This window comes from Ctenopharyngodon idella, chromosome 20 (assembly GCF_019924925.1).
Source record: "Ctenopharyngodon idella isolate HZGC_01 chromosome 20, HZGC01, whole genome shotgun sequence".
In the NCBI taxonomy this organism is placed as follows: Eukaryota; Metazoa; Chordata; class Actinopteri; order Cypriniformes; family Xenocyprididae; genus Ctenopharyngodon; species Ctenopharyngodon idella.
Genome location: NC_067239.1, coordinates 29845884 through 29859316, shown reverse-complemented (window position 1 = coordinate 29859316; position 13433 = coordinate 29845884). Strand labels below are relative to the sequence as shown.

At 39.4% G+C, this 13433-nt stretch overlaps 1 long non-coding RNA gene across 1 annotated transcript; it reads left to right on the top strand.

The window, feature by feature from the left end:
* The first annotated feature begins 8897 nt into the window (after window positions 1-8897).
* LOC127502650 (uncharacterized) lies at window positions 8898-10975 on the top strand. Its single transcript, XR_007926893.1, has 3 exons — window positions 8898-9346; window positions 10030-10152; window positions 10440-10975. It is a non-coding gene; the product is annotated as an uncharacterized LOC127502650 (long non-coding RNA).
* Window positions 10976-13433: the final 2458 nt, after the last annotated feature.

Below are 13433 nucleotides of genomic sequence, written 5' to 3'. Positions count from 1 at the left end.
GGTACCTTTTAGGGGTGTAACAGTACACAAACATGATGGTTCGGTACGGGTTCGGTACAACAGGGGGGAGTAAATTAAACATTTTTTTTTTTATTAAACAGTGGATTATTGAACGAATTGTGTCTCTCTCTTTAAATAATTCAATCATAACATTTTATTAAGGATAAAAAAAAAATCTCAGCTAATGCTGTAAACTATATACATATTACTATAATATTTAAGGTTACAATTAAAAACAGAGCCCAAACTATGAAATTCAGTTGCTATTTATTTTTAGATATAATAATCAACATTAAAAAAAGAACCTAAATTGCACAAAAGGCAGGTTTTGCATTAACTTCTAAATCTAATTATAAAACTATTTTTCAATTACTTTTCTATTCCAATTAATTTTTCAAATATAAACATTTACACAGTTACTGTCATAACTTGTTTTCATGACAAATTTATTTAAACATATTAAATAATTAAGACATACTAACAGGTAAAGTAAATATAATGAACATATAAGCTAAAATAGTGCATATATTTAGTAAAAATGCTTCCCTATAGAGTTCATTTCTCTAGTGCACTAACATGCTGTGGACACTAAATGACTTGCCTGAGGTAAATGTGATGCTACGTGAGATGTTATTCTCAAGCTGTTTTATTGAAGTCTTTCCGGAGTTGAAACACTCGTTGAGAGATCGTAAACATATCTATGCATAGATTGTCTGTTCTTCTTCTTCTGCGCTTTTTCCTGTTGTGGCGGTTAGTAAACAACATTGCATTACCGCACACGCCCCCTTCTGGATTGGAGTGTGGATCGCCTGTGACCGACTGTATTCGTCATCTGACTGTATGCACAAATACATGTACTGTTACACCCCTAGTAGCTTTTGTATAATTTTTTCTGCGAGTGTGGAGTGTCTTCAGGCTATGAAGGCTTTATCTTTGTCTCATTACCTTGAAATGGGGTGCATCCGGAATTCTGCTGGAGTTAGTTAGCATTACTGCCTTAGAGATGACATCAGTGGGCAGCTGTGGGTGGGGAGTGTCCCACGGCCCTGACGGCAGTTTTTGCGCAGCGCACGGCGACGTCTCAGAGCTGTGCTGGCAGGCACTGGAGCCATCTAATTAACACAGGGAGAAGAGAGCGCTGTGCTGGCTGGTTAATTGAGCCTATGGGGCATTCTCTTACAGTAAGGGCTGAGTCCATTTACCAGAACGCTGACTCCACAACATAGGTTTTCAGAGGTGCATTAGGAGCTGAATTTGAGGGGAAAGAAGTGGTTATTCTAGAGATGCTTGGTCTGAATCTCGAGGCCAATTCCACCTTTTTTGGTCACTACAGGTGTGTTGCTCACTACATTATTTGGTCATCATGGTAGCCTTATGTCATCAGCATGAGTGCCACTGTTGAGTACCAGCAGCAGCTGTTTACCACTGTAGCTAGGTAACAACTCAGAAGGGGAAGACAACGGCATCCCATGGTTTTGTCTCTTTGCTTTTACTATCAAAACATGCATAGAACAGAACTTGCATCTGCTGTGGATTTACTGAAATAGATGCAACAAATGCACTGCCCTAAAACAGGCAAATTATGTATCATCAAAAGCACAAATTGTTTGCATACCAATTCAAGAGTCCACATTAATCATACCTTTGACCACTGATTCCTAACCAGGAGGTACTTTGGCAGGTTCCAGGGGGTACTTAGAAAGATTTTGGTATTGTTTAAACCTGTAAAACAAAGAGTACAGCTTAAATGAAGAATTTTGATTTTGAGTGAACTATAACTTTATGTCAAGGATAGCTAAACCTTCTCCTGGAGGGCCAATGTCCTACAGATCTTAGCTCTGACTTGCCCCAATCCACCTGCCTGGAAGTTTCTAGTATCCGTAAAGAGTCAACACCTTGATTAGCTGGTTCAGGTGTGTTTAATTGGGGTTGGAGCTGAACTCTGCAGGACAGTGGCCCTTCAACAGTCAAGTCACTTTATACAATACAGATTGTTTCAAAGGAGCTTTACAGTAATAAACGGAAATGACAGATGAATGATGCAAACATCATTAAATATTCTGCTGTAAAGCAGCTCTAAAAAGACAATAGTGACAGACATCTTCTTTTGTGTTCTGCAGAAGAAAAAGTCATGCAGTTTTGGACCAGCTTGGCTGTGAATAAATAATGTCAGAATTTTTATTTTTGGGTGAACTATCCCTTAATTGCATTTAATTTATTAATAAAGTTACTTGTAGGTCTAGTTTCTCTATGGTTGCCTCCAGTTCTTGACATTAACTTTTTTGGCTAGTGGTTTTTCAAAGTTACTAACCACTCAGCATTTTCACTGGCCACAATTTTGACATTGATACCATGGGGAAAAACTGGCATATAGATATTTTTAATATTATCTCATAATTTGGCATCAGGTATATTAGGCTGCTGTCACTTTAAGACCTGACGCACGGTCATAACTGACTCCGTTTACGTGAATAATCACCAAAACCGGCATTTTGCTATTATTTTGAGTGTATTTGACTGTTTAAGCCAAATATACAGTATAAGAAATAAAAAATAATTCAATTTAGCATTGAGAGGTGGCTTTATGTGTGCACACTTTGGGTGTGAGCACAAAATCTGCGGAAATGAGAAAAATTATGCACAATACACGCAATCCATGCCGAAATTCAAGTCCTGTAACACCAACAATATTCATCCGGAGCAAATGAAACAAGTGAATGAGAGAAGGGGGGTTTGTGTGTCAACTCGCTGTCGGAGAGATGAGAGATGAGAGAGTGAGAACGCGCAGCTGGTATCGTGTATCTATTCTGCGTCTTTATGTATCAAAAAATAAATATTTTTGACAACACTATATTATTTCAGATGCCTTTTTAAAAGACTACAATTGAAAAATGTATAGCACATATTACATAAAATTCAATCCACCAAATTGGCTAGTAGCAGTGACTGCGTTACACGCCACTGCTGAAATCCACCTGCATTTGTTGGGTTGGCAGGTGTTTATGTCAAGCCCTGGTTGCCCCCCAGAACCATGGAAACATGTGATAGACAAGACTAAAAGGTTGGGGAAATCCTGCCCCAGACACTGCTTAAAAGATGATGTGCATTTGAGTTTGTAAAACAGCTTGCGCACCAACCAAACAAACTGAACTCTGACTTCAAAATCTCTAGTGTGAAGTCGCCCTGAGGCTAACATGTCACCTTTATTTCTAGTTGAATGCCTAGCCATGATGTCAGATCATGTAGAGGTGTGTCTGTGATGTCAGTAGACCAGGCCTGTCGCTGAAAGCTCTGGGGACCGTCTCTGCCACCGCACCACATGGTCCCACGTCGGCCCAACGCCCAATGGACCACAGTGATTCAGCAGATGTGCGCATACCGTCTTGCAGATGGTAAACACACACACACACAAGCCAACTGACATGGAGTCTGCTCGTTAGATGGCCCTAACGATGCCAGATTATCGGCCCTTCGGCCCTGGCACTGCAAACCCAGCTCAATTTTTTCATTCCTAGGGCCTTTCGTAAATAAATAACAACAACAAACAGCAACAAGAGTGCTATACCCAGCGGGGCTTCATGTGACATATGGGATCTCCCTGCTTTGGCCGCACGGAGCGACACGGACACAGATGGCGGCTCTCAATATGGCCTCCCTCTCTGTCTCGCTCTGAAAGCCCCCCGTTCGCTGCATATTCAAATTAGCACGCTCGCGCTGACAACTGCTACCCTGCGACTGCGTTTCCAATTGTTGAGTGCTGTCAGAGGCTCAGATGGGTTAAACACAAAGGCGAACAATTAGACGAACGGTTCTAAGAGCAGCGTTGCATTAAACACAAGTTGTAACGAGCTTGAAAGGACAGAGGCGAGGTTGACTCACGTCTCTCTGCGGGCTTTGACGGGGTCTCCTGAGGCCACGGGGGAAAGGGTGGGTTAACCAGTAAAAGCGCTGTGTGTTTGCTGAGACAGGGGTTGTCACTCTCACATTAAGCTTTAGATGGAGATCTCTAGAGGACCCCAGAAGAGCTCCTGGAACATTACAACACTGAGTATGGTGTTCACACCACTTACACACATTGATGCAGATGGCCTTTAAGTGCTTTCTCAATACAACACAAAAAATACATTACAAACAATTCTGTGCACATCATAACTTATTTTGGTTGGGGTAATAAAAGTGCTATTAACTATTTCACCTCCACTGACAGCATTCTGTCATTTATGAGACAATGCTTCCCTGCCATTTCCGTCATTTATGAGACAATGCTTCCCCACCATTTACAGAATTTTTTTTCCGTCATTTATGAGACAATGCTTCCCTGCCATTTCCGTCATTTATGAGACAATGCTTCCCCACCATTTACAGAATTTTTTTTCCATCATTTATGAGACAATGCTTCCCTGCCATTTCCGTCATTTATGAGACAATGCTTCCCCACCATTTACAGAATTTTTTTTCCGTCATTTATGAGACAATGCTTCCCTGCCATTTACAGAATTATTTCTCTGTCATTTATGAGACAATGCTTACCCACCATTTACAGAATTTTTTTTCCGTCATTTACGAGACAATGCTTCCCCGCCATTTATGGAATTTTCCATAATTTGCAAGACGCTTCCCCGCCACTGACAGAATTTTCCGTCATTTACGAGACAATGCTTCCCCGCCATTTACAGAATTTTTTTTCCGTCATTTATGAGACAATGCTTCCCTGCCATTTCCGTCATTTATGAGACAATGCTTCCCCACCATTTACAGAATTTTTTTTCCATCATTTATGAGACAATGCTTCCCTGCCATTTCCGTCATTTATGAGACAATGCTTCCCCACCATTTACAGAATTTTTTTTCCGTCATTTACGAGACAATGCTTCCCCGCCATTTATGGAATTTTCCATAATTTGCAAGACGCTTCCCCGCCACTGACAGAATTTTCCGTCATTTACGAGACAATGCTTCCCCACCATTTACAGAATTTTTTTTCCGTCATTTATGAGACAATGCTTCCCTGCCATTTCCGTCATTTATGAGACAATGCTTCCCCACCATTTACAGAATTTTTTTTCCATCATTTATGAGACAATGCTTCCCTGCCATTTCCGTCATTTATGAGACAATGCTTCCCCACCATTTACAGAATTTTTTTTCCGTCATTTATGAGACAATGCTTCCCCGCCATTTACAGAATTATTTCTCTGTCATTTATGAGACAATGCTTCCCCAACATTTACAGAATTTTTTTTCCGTCATTTACGAGATATTGCTTCCCCGCCATTGATGGAATTTTCCGTCATTTACGAGACAATGCTTCCCCGCCATTGATGGAATTTTCCATAATTTGCGAGACGCTTCCACGCCACTGACAGAATTTTCCGTCATTTACGAGACAATGCTTCCCCACCATTTACAGAATTATTTCTCTGTCATTTATGAGACAATGCTTCCCCAACATTTATAGAATTTTTTTTCGTCATTTATGAGACAATGCTTCCCCGCCATTGACAGAATTTTCCGTCATTTACGAGACGCTTCCCGGGCATTGACAGAATTTTCAGTCATTTACGAGACAACGCTTCCCCGCCATTGATGGAATTTTTCGTAATTTACGAGACAATGCTTCCCCACCATTTACAGAATTTTTTTCTGTCATTTATGAGACAATGCTTCCCCACCATTGATGGAATTTTCCGTCATTTACGAGATGCTTCCCCGCCACTGACAGAATTTTCAGTCATTTACGAGACGCTTCCCCGCCATTGATGGAATTTTTCGTAATTTATGAGACAACGCTTCCCTGCCATTTACAGAATTTTCCACCATTTATGGAGACAACGCTTCCCCGCCATTGACGCCATTATGGTGGTAGCTGGCACTTTTTTTAACTTTAAAAAAAAAAACACTGGCGAGGAAAGAGTTGAATGTTATTTTATATTGTTCATGAGTATCAAATTTGCCTCAAAGTTTCTACTAAAATTATTTAGGAAAAATTAAAACACAAAGGAGACAATTGTTGACATGCAGTAATAAGCCAAGACTATATAAAGCTATACAATTCATATACAATAACCTGGATTTGAGAGAACTTAATGAGAAATTAAATGAGTTCATATTAAAATATTCAAGTTTTGATTCCACACTTGATTTTGATTCCACGAGCAAGTGTATCCCATCAATATCTCCAATTGAGCGTTTGTCATCGGTCTAATTTTTCTCTCGTGGTTCAGAGATTTACAGTCAACTATATTTTAATGAGGTGAAGGAGTGTCTCAGTCTCTGATGAGTTTCAGAGTCATCAAGCTCGTAAACAGATGGAGCCAATATCTCGCTTTCTCAAAATCCACTCCAGATCTCCACCTCCAGTGTATTAAACAATACGGCCGGTTTCTCTCCCTCTGTCTGTCCGCCCTCATCCCTCGGTCTTTCTTGGGAGGAGTGCCGGGATTGTGGAGGATAGGGGGTGGGGTGGGGATCTTGAAAGAAAGAAAGAAAATGGACTTCTGTGTCAGCAACAGCGTCTTTCTTTGCTCTAATCCTCTCGCCCCAAGCCTCACGGTGCAGTCAAGCGCGCTGTTACATGGCAACAATTAGGAGAGCCGAATCTCAGCACCTGGTCCTCCCCAATCTACGGCAGCTGACTGTACACACACACACACACACACACACAGCCAGGTGGCACCTCTTCAATCACATTAGCTGGCCACTCTAGGGTTAATAAAACTCCGGCCCCCTCCCTGATCTGCCTGCCGCCCAGCCTTTTCACCCCAGGGCAGACACTATGTATTCTTTACAGGCCCAGTAACAATGTTGTTTAAACCCGGTTAAAGAGCTGGATCCATGCGAGGAGGGCCGGGCCGAATGTTTAAGGGGCCTCTGTGGTTTCTTCAGGTCTATTTATGCCAAGTGTACTGTATAACAATGAGGCCTTTACAGAAACAACAAAACCTAAAACACTAGATTTTCACATTTTCAGAAGAAGAGGTAAGCGGTGCCTGCTGGTGAAAAACCCAATGCCAACACTGGTGAAATCTGACTAATAATTTGCCATGCATTCGCAAAATCCATTGCTAAGTTATTCTGAGCAGTTGCTTTGGTGTTGCTAGTGTACTACAAGAGGGTAAGGTACAGTATTCTGAGTGTTTTCTAGGGCATGCCTAAGGTTTACTGGTAGGTTGCGAAGGGGTTCTGAGTGGCTGCTAGGGTGTTCTAACTGGTTTCAAGGGCATTCTTCTGATTTACAGGTAGGTTGCTAGGGTGTTGATAGGCAGTTGTTATGGCGCTCTGGGTGGTAGCTAGGCAGTTTCTAAGGCATTCTGAGTGGTTGCTTGGGTTTTCTGGCCAGTTGCTAAGCAATTGCTAGGATGTGAGATTCTGAGTGGTTTGGCTGTTGCTAGGGTGTTATGGGTTGTTTTTGGACGTTGCTAGGTGGTCGCTAAGGTGTTGCTAGGGTGTTGCTTGGATGTTAAGTAGATGTTAATGTGTTCTGATAGAGTAGGGTGACCATATGTCCCATTTCCCCAGGACGCGTCCTGTCCAGGATTTCTAAATTGCCTAAAATGGCTTGAGCCCTTGCCTCTTTAATCGTGTAAGTGGTCATATCGATGTGCCCCCGGAACGCAATTTAGGAACGCGATTTCTACACGGAGGTCTGTGCAAGCCACTGTTCTTACTGACAGTCTTCATGCAATGCATTAAAATGTTGTCGTATTTGCAATGCTTTGACCGTTCTCTGTAGATCCAGCCTTCTCGCAAGCCACGATTGGTCGATTATGTATAATGCACGCTATTGGTCAAATTATTTTTCAGTCATTACCTTCCGCAAATATGAAAACAAAACCAAAACCAGGACATTTTATGTAACTTAGAAATCCTGGACAGGACGCGTCCTGGGAAAATGGCACATATGGTCACCCTATGATAGAGACAACACAGAACAGCATCCAGAAAGCTGTAGAATCACCCTAAGTTATTCTGGGTGGTGTCTAGGGTGTTGCTAGGCAGTTGCTAATGTGTTCTAAATGGTTTCTAAGGCATTGCTAGGTGGTTGCTAGGGTGATGTGGGTAATTACTGATCCAAATCTCTCTGATAATTCTGGGCTATGGCTTGGGTCTCTCCTTCGATGTACATATATGTAGTTATCTGTTGGGCAAAAGTCATAAAAATAATGAGGTACTATCAATAGACCATATTTTGAGACCATACTACTAAATTCATGTAACACAATATTTACATGGCATTCAAAGGTACTTCAAAGTATATTTTGGTACATGTCCATTGTAATTTGTTAGTGACATGGCCGTTGGACACTAACATGAGATAAGAATAATCCCACAACCTTTTGTTTGACTTTGTATTCCTTTTTTGTTTGTTTGTTTTCTTTTGTTTCTTGTCATTACAATGAGAGCCGAGCCAACAGCGCTCATTTTAATAACAATACCTGTAGATTTATATGCTAGGGTCGTGATCGCCTGCGATTTGTGAACACAAATTACAAGTGCGAATTAAGCAGCTTCGGCTTGAGCTGAATGCTATCGGTGATCAGAACGCCTGTTGCTTTGTGTTGCAGTAAGACGCCACAGACCCAATGAATGAGTAAACAGACATACAGAAAGATTAATTGAGCAAACGAACCTCTCCTGAATGCTGATTAATTCAGATGGAAACACAAATGAACAAAAAAACAAGGCTAATCCTTCTAACTGCCAGGCTGATGATATTCTGCATTTGTCAAGCGCCGAGGGAACTTTAATGGTTTACACAGGCTGTGCGCTCCATTAGACCCATGATTCATTTCTTCACATGCATTTCTACATCCTCTCTGCTCTCCCCTGCCTTTCAGGTTGACACACACACACACACACACACACTGAAGATGTGCCATTTAACACATCAAAGCTTGGGGACTGAAAGCTGCGAGCTGGAGGACAGACAGATGCAGCGCTGCATCACTTTAATCCTCTTTACCCAGCCACGTGTGGAGAGAGAGACAGAGAGACAGACAGAGACAAACAAATTCCACTCAGAGTAAACATGCTAAGGTGCAAGAGGTGAGGAACGCTCTCGCGCACACACACACACACACACACACACACACACATACACACACACACACACAGCCTTTGAACTATGTAAAGAGGCATAATGCACATCCTATTAATGATTAATCAGTCCTGGTTCAAAATAAACATTCACTTTATGCTTGTCAAGACAGAGAGACCATGTATGAGGAAGGAAGGAAGAAAGAAAGAAAGAAAGAAAGAAAGAAAGAAAGAAAGAAAGAAAGAAAGAAAGAAAGAAAGAAAGAAAGAAAGAAAGAAAGAAAGAAGGAAGGAAAGAAAATATTTCCAAGTAAAATAATAATAATAATAATTAAATTAAAATGTTAAAAAATATTTATTTAAATAAATAAAAATGCTTAATTGTTAAAAAAAAAGTTAAAAAAAAAATAAAATAAAATTAAATGTTAAATAAATCAAATTAAAAGAAAGAATAAATAAATTGCAAAATTGTTAAAAAAGTTATTAGATGCAGAGACATTAGATGCAGATGCATTAGAAGCATCAAAAATAGAAAAATTACAGATAATTTCAAATTACAGTAAATAAATGTTAAATAAGTTTTAAAGGGATAGTTCACTCAAAAATGAAAATTTGATGTTTATCTGCTTACCCCCAGGGCATCCAAGATGTAGGTGACTTTGTTTCTTCAGTAGAACACAAATTATGATTTTTAACTCCTACCGCTGCGGTTGGTGAGGTCTGAAAACGCGTTCTGATGACGGAATTGATGTCTTGCGCTTATACTTCAATGAGTGCGAGACATCACTTCCGTTGTCAGAGCGCGTTCAGACCTCACCAACCGGATGCGCAAGACAGTTGGACATAGTGGTGTTTTAGAGGTAAAAAATTATATAAATACTGTTCGGTTTCTCACACAAACCAATCGTTTCGTGTCTTAGGACATCAATGTGTCGTCACGAGCCGCAGGGTTTAATTTGGATTTGTCTGTGCATGTTTTTTTGACTCTTATAGATGGAGTTCCCATTTACAAGCATTATTCGACTGGCAGACCGCAACTCTGCAGACCGCAGAGTTAAAAATCATCATTTGTGTTCTGCTGAAGAAACAGTCACCTACATCTTGGATGCCCTGGGGGTGAGCAGATAAACATCAAATTTTCATTTTTGGGTGAACTATCCCTTTAAATAAATGTTAACTAATTAAATAAAGTGTCAAATAAATCATAACTAATTAAATAAATTAAATAAATAACAGCCAAACCATAGCAACATTACCTCAACCAATATTGTGAGATTGGGGCGGGGTTATCTGTTTGTTGACCATGGGGAAACCTGTATGAAAACAGTCATTATTTTTTGCAATTACATTTTGGAAAAATACACAGACAAAAGGCTTTTGACTATCAGTCCTCCTGCCTTCAGTGACCTTCAGTGTGACCTCAGATGACCACCACCTCATCCTCAAACTCCAACTTTCTCCCAGAGTCTGGAGAGTTCTGCGATCAGCTGTGCTGAAGGTCTCGCTAGAGGAAGACAATTCCATCAAACCAGAAGAAAAAAGCACTCAGGGTATCTGTGATAGTCACATAAAAGAACATCGGCCTGCGAAGAGAAGAGACACATTGTTATTGATACAACAGAAGACAGATAATGTGAAAAAGAAAGGTTGGAAACACTGAGTTATTGATTTCTACTGTAACCAACCACAGATCAGCAGCATTCACCAGAGATTACTCGACTAAAAGATTATACATTTAGAACATATTAAATTCTTCAGCCATTAGTTTATGTGTGTTAAAATATGCTCACTGACAAAATCTGAGCACTTAAAAAAAGGGTTCAATTTGTTAATATTAGTTAATTCGCTGTAAAAAAATATTGTTGGTTTAACTTAAAAAAGTAAGTAACCTGGCTGCCTTAAAATTTTTAGTTCATTTAAACTAAAAATTTGAGTTAATACAAAGGAGGCTGGTTTAATCAACAGAAATATTGTTATCTGAACCACATTATTGAAGTTGATTTGACAAAATAAATAAAAGTTGTGATAAATCATGAAAATAATTTTTATAGTGTAGCAATGAAGAATTTTTTTTTTTTTTTTACATAAATTCAAATACAAAATATAAATACTAGATAACAAACTAAATTTAATATATAATACTAATCATTAAACATATACTATTCAAAAGTTGAGTCATTAAGATTTGTTAATGTTTTTGAAGTCTCTTCTGCTCACCAAGGCTGCATTTATTTGCTCAAAAATACAGTAATATTGTGAAATATTATTACAATTTAAAATAACAGTTTTCTTTGTCAATATATTTTAAAATGTATTTTATTCCTGTGATGCAAAGCTGAATTTTCAGCATCATTACTCCAGTCTTCAGTGTCACATGATCCTTCAGAAATCATTCTAATATGCTGATTTGATGCTCAAGAAACATTTATTATTATCAATGTTGATTTGTGAATTATTCGATTAATAAAAAGTTCACAAGAACAGTATTTTTTTTTGTAACAATGTCACTTTTGATCAATTTAATGCATCCTTGCTGAATAAAATATTTTATTTCTTTTAATTAATTTTTTTTCTTCGAAAAACTAAAATCCTACTGATCCAAAACCATTAAATATTAGTGTATATGTTATTATTCATTGTTAATTCATGTTTGCACATAATACATCAACTAATGTTCATTTATAAAACTTGAAATGTTAAATGTTTTTATGTAGAAAGTAACATTTACCAAAATGAATAAATGCTGTTTTAGTAACCACAAATCTGATGTTTGAGTCACACAAAATGAAGAAACACAAAGCATTTGTAAAGCAGCCATCTGAATATAACTCTCACAGGCTTCTGTGCTGATTAAAAATTACTGGAGTAAGAGCATCTCCTTCAGTGAACCAGGAACGGGCAACAGCGATTCCATTTCACATGGCTGTGATTTCATTTCCAAGAGAGGGGGAGAGAGTGAGAGAGAATCCCTGAGGAATAACAGCGCTCCGCTGGCAATGACAAGTTTGACAGCTTCAGCCACAGAGACAAAGACAGGACAAAAGTGAATAATGAGTTCTTCACATCGGGGGATTCCTGCGGCTGAAGGTGCCAGTGAGTCAGAGCCACACAGGCGGACGACAGGTTCCTCCTCCAGCACCTGATGGTGGCAGCTGCCTTCTGCACCGACATGTCCTCACATGCCATTCCAACATGCTCTACGGACACGCTGCCATGCTGTTCCTGACAGCAAACACAAAAACCAGACAATTCAGCGCAATCTCGAGATGAGCTGGGTTCACTCCAGTGTGAGGGAATAACTAACTCAAATTAGCAGCACTACTTAACAAAACTACTTATTTTAGTAGTGTGACAGTAGCGGAGCATAGTGGAGCATTTCCAGGAATAAATTTTGAGAAAACGGTTGTTTTAGTGTTGCATAAACGTAACACAACCTGGCGAAACAGTCAAACGCACTTCTCTCAAATATAGCCCTGGGAGGTCCAATTCATTTAAGTGATTATGGAGCTTAATGAACTGATTCACATAAATGATTCAATGATTCATTTGGTTCTCTGCAGCATTTTGCATTTTGTCAAGAATTATGTAATGCATCACTGTTTATGACTCGTGTTTATAAAAATGAGGTTGTAGTAGGGTCCCATTGAGATGTTTATTTAAAAGCTATTTATTTAATTCTTATATATATATATATATATATATATATATGTGTATATATATATATATATATAAAATATAAATATAATATATATATGATTATTTATATTGTAATATATATGTAATATATATATATATATGTTATATATTTTGCAATATATATATATATTTATATTTAGTAGTAGAGACCTGTTCTCTGGAGTGACGAATCATGCTTCTCTGTCCGGCAATCCGATGGACGAGTCTGGGTTTGGCGGTTGCCAGGAGAACGGTACTTGCCCGACTGCATTGTGCCAAGTGTAAAGTTTGGTGGAGGGGGGATTATGGTGTGGGGTTGTTTTTCAGGGGTTGGGCTTGGCCCCTTAGTTCCAGTGAAAGGAACTCTTAATGCTTCAGCATACCAAGACATTTTGGACAATTTCATGCTCCCAACTTTGTGGGAACAGTTTGGGGATGGCCCCTTCCTGTTCCAACATGACTGCACACCAGTGCACAAAGCAAGATCCATAAAGACATGGATGAGCGAGTTTGGTGTGGAGGAACTTGACTGACCTGCACAGAGTCCTGACCTCAACCCGATAAAACACCTTTGGGATGAATTAGAGCGGAGACTGCGAGCCAGGCCTTCTCGCCAGCATCACTGCCTGACCTCACAAATGTGCTTCTAGAAGAATGGTCAAAAATTCCCATAAACACACTCCTACACCTTGTGGAAAGCCTTCCCAGAAGAGTTGAGGCTG